Source organism: Ochlerotatus camptorhynchus, unplaced genomic scaffold (assembly GCF_037179485.1).
Source record: "Ochlerotatus camptorhynchus isolate MF236.1 unplaced genomic scaffold, CSIRO-AGI_Acam_v1.1 ptg000574l, whole genome shotgun sequence".
In the NCBI taxonomy this organism is placed as follows: Eukaryota; Metazoa; Arthropoda; class Insecta; order Diptera; family Culicidae; genus Ochlerotatus; species Ochlerotatus camptorhynchus.
Genome location: NW_027041055.1, coordinates 898,053 through 902,396, shown reverse-complemented (window position 1 = coordinate 902,396; position 4,344 = coordinate 898,053). Strand labels below are relative to the sequence as shown.

Here is a 4,344-nt window from a genome sequence, read left to right as displayed (position 1 = left end):
AAATTTTGTTGCATTGAATAAAAACTAGATTGCTCCTTCTGCATACTTCCGAGTGAGTTTGTGAATACAAATGTTTTAGGGTCTTTTCATATTTTTCACGAGTCTTTCCCAATTCTCGGTGATAAGCTCCACTTTTCTTATACTTTTTATCTATCTAATCCATATATCAAGAATAGAAAGAAATAGTATGAATACTTCCGGAAAAATGTCCTCTCAAAAAACGAGGGTGAAAAGCGAAATAAGCAGCCCAATTCATGATCACTTGAATATAGGTTATTTTTCAGTTTCTAGTGCGATAATGAATAAAGAAGCTATGCAACGCTTATAATGCACTGTTTAAGAATATTATTCAGGCAAATTATACAAGTAAAATAAAGCTATAAGTAACTGCAGCTTATTCCAAATCTGAGTAAATTTAGTATGGAAAGAAAATTTTCTGAGTCAATTAATCTCAGTCGCTGAGTTGGTATGATTGGCCGTGTAAGCTTTTAGCTCTATGATTTACTTACAACATGTCAGTGATAAAATAAAATAATGACTGAGGAAAAATGAATTTTATTTTATTGTTAATTAAAACCTAGAAAATTCCTTCAAAGCAAATTACAGTTGAGTTGGTTAAATTAAAAAAAAAAATACAGATTTTTCGGTAATTTTCTTCTATAAAATTACAGCTCAACTAACATTTTCAGCTTTTTAAGCCAATTTTCCCAGCGTTGTGCTGTAAAGTAGCTGAAAAGAAGCTGCAGATACAGCTACAAGCAAAAGCTAGCAAAATAGTTTTGGAGAGCGTTTACTCAACTTTCTCACAACCATTATTCAATTTGTCAGTCGCACTGAATAACATCAGCCAATAAACGCTAATGTCACTTCAATACACACACTACCCAACTTTCAACTTGTAGCTGCAAAACAAAGCTAACAAAGTGAATATATTACTCATTTGATGGCTTCTACACAACCAACCACTCTTGCTGAATAACATAAACATCAAAAGTGCTTTTTCAACAACTGAACAACCTGTACTCAGCTTATAAACTGTGTTAGAGCAACTTCGGAAGCATTTTCTCAGTCAACTAGGTTTATTTTTAGACGTGTGCAGTTTTACAGCTTTTACTCTGTTCTTTTATAACTAGTCGAGAAAAGTGGTTCATGTGTACTATTATAAAGCCTCTACTCAGCGATTTTGTTGTAGAAGGGAATGTTGATTTGTTTACATAAGTTCAAATTGTTGGCGTAGCACAGTTGGTAGTGTCAAGGTTTGCCAATGAGGTCGTCTCGAGTTCGATTCCAGGTGCAGGGTAAATAATTTGGTGATGATTTGTAACTAATTTCGATTAATTTGATTCACAGCAAAATAAACTCAATAAATTCCTTCATAAAAAAGCGTAAACAGTATTTAATCCGGCTTCAAGAGAAAGCTGTGTAGTGATTATTGGATAACCGGTAAAAGGTTGAATAAGCGCCTTTCAAGTTCACACACACAACTAAACAGTAGGATAACAGCTGTATAGATGCGTTAATAGATATGCAATAAGAGCTTCTCCCGACCGTTCCAACAGCCATAAGTAGCTGACTAAGTTCGCCAGATTTGCTTGTATAGAGGTTGAGTAAAGGTTTCCTCATATCGTATAACGTTTGAATACAGCTTGATACTGTATAAATGAAATGAGTAAAGCGTTTACATTGTGAAGATTGTTAGTTGGGAGTTGGTAAAGGCGATTACTTATCAAGCAATGCACATTGGTAAACGTTACCGATTGTTTGGTAAATTTAGCAGCTTTTTTTTTAGTTTACAGATTTTTCGGTAATGTTCTCGATTACCGAAAACATTACCGACCGTTCAGCTGTTGAGAATTCTCAAAGGTAAATGAACGGTAAATGAATTACCGAAGTCGGGATGTTTTTTGCTAATTGTTAATGTTTTGTTGGGAACAACATATTTTTTTTATTTTGAAGATATTTAAATATGGTAGCTCATAAATACACCAAACAATACTGATAATTTTTGACTTAGATGTTAAATGAAAACATACATAGATTTTTTCCATCTAGTTTTTCACGTAAATTTAAATCCGCATACAACTCTAATAGGTAGTACACACAAACAACGAAAATTGTATGCATTGCATTTTCATTTTAAAAGATCATTCCTCGTTCGTCGATTCCTCGTTTAAAAACATACCATAAATAAATGGTGTATCATGACAAAAATAAAACATCATACTTATCAGAAAATTCAACAAATTCAATGGTATTTGTGAATCCAGCAACAACTCGTCAACGATGCACCGTTCGAACGCCATGTTAGGTTTTGCTTGTGCCATCACCACTCAGAAATTTTCTAACTATAAATTCATGTAGAATCTAAGTGAAATTATCTTACATGAAATTCACTTGAAATTAATACATATTTCATCTTAGTTCCAAAGCTTATCACGTTGCTTTTAATATGATTTGTAATGAATTTTATTAAAGTCATGTACTTTTCAGATAATTTATAATATCTGAAGGTTACGTGTTTTTTTTCAGTGAAATTTATGTGACAATGTTTTTGAACGATTGCATTTTACGTACACAGCAAAAAATAAATTTTAATATTACATCCAAGAGGATGCACTTCAATCATGTCGAAAATCTCATGCAATTTTTATGGCCAATAAACAAATGCAGTAAAAGCAGTGTAATGTCAGTTCATGCACTGTATTAATGATAATTTTGTCCTTTGTGGCAAGTAATATTACAACATATTTTCGACGCGATGGAAGTGCATCCACTTTGATGTGATGTTAAAATTATTTTTTTGCTGTGTACCATTCTGACCAGAACTAATTTTTTGTTCATATCTGCTATCAATTAGTCAAAAAACGGGTTACATAACACGAATAAAAATGTTTTTTTCGGTCACAAACTTTAAAATATATGTGGTTTGACAAATGATTTCAAATCCATCACCACTTCAACTGCAGCATGGTGGTCGCCGGTTCAAATTTGGATTTGTCAATAGTCGTCGAATACGTTTGTAAACGTTTGGCGCGCAAATTTCCATTGTGTGTGTGGTGACTGCATGAGAGAGAAGCACGTGTTTTCATATCCACTGCTTTGGTCACGAAAACGAGAGCGTACCCATACACGTTCGTTAGTTCCCTCTACTACATATGATATGGCGGCATCGGCACTCGGCATCTGTTCAGTGTTGTGAACTTTTCATGGAGAGTATGATCCGTAGGTAAATTGGTTTCCACTGCGTTAATTATTGCTAAATTTGATGACCATTTTCCTTAAACAGTAATTCAAAACGTATATATTTTTTTAAATAGAAATTTTTCGAGACCAACCGAAAAATCTGGAAAATCCGTAGAATGCTATCGTCGGTCCATACATCCGTAGTAAATCTAAAAATCCGTCGATCTATCGATAAACCCGTAGAACTGATCACAGTGAGCTGTTGACAGGTAGTTTTGCCTTACACTACAACGGCATAGCAGTGCGAGTCTTCTCCAGCTACATATGATTTGTATAAATATTGCATATGTATTGCTGAGAGAACTGTCAAAATCCTACGTATGTACACACTGCATTGGTGTTTGTGAGATTCTGCTCAAGTGCCATCCAGAGTATCGCCGCTGTGGTTATGTTTTTTCTACCCAACGTTCGTAGCATAGCGATGCTACCACCACCCATCGATAGCGAAACATACCGGCCCAGAGGCAAGTCGCCCGGCGAGGCCGTTTCTCGTCACTCTGGTCTCTCTTCAATTGTCGAATAAATCTTTCGCCTTTTACTAAAGATTTCCGTGGAGAGGGACACTCTAATGAGTCTAAAATAAATTTTTGACTTGGCCTATCGCTCCTTATACGGGTGATAGGCTCCTAACCTTGGATAAACGGGAGTATATAGTTGGATAGGATCCAGCAGGCATTATGCTGAAATTACGTAACGGCTATGTTGGATCACAGTGCTGTAAGCGGTCACTGAAGTCGATGCATTTTCTATGCTAATCGACTGTCTTTGCTTCCGATACTTGCCAAACAAGTTATCAAAGTACAGGACAAAACTAAAATGTCATTTAACAGTCTCTGTCATACGAAACTGTCACCGAAGACCGTCACATATTTATGTATTTTAGAATAGAAATCCCCGCATACCTTCTGGCAAATTTCTATGGCCCATTTGTCGATAAAACTGTTTTTACCGATAGATGCAAACATTTTTAGTCATCTCCAGGACAAGGTGATTAAATCCAATGACCCATTTCAAGAATACCTGTTCACACACGTACATTTTGAGGTAATATTCATATAAAATAAGCCTCGCGTGAACAAATTCATATAACAAATGGATATC

At 35.2% G+C, this 4,344-nt stretch overlaps 1 non-coding gene across 1 annotated transcript; it reads left to right on the top strand.

The window, feature by feature from the left end:
- The first annotated feature begins 3,735 nt into the window (after positions 1–3,735).
- On the top strand, positions 3,736–3,863 carry LOC135713645 (U5 spliceosomal RNA). The gene has a single exon (XR_010518756.1). It is a non-coding gene; the product is annotated as a U5 spliceosomal RNA (small nuclear RNA).
- Positions 3,864–4,344: the final 481 nt, after the last annotated feature.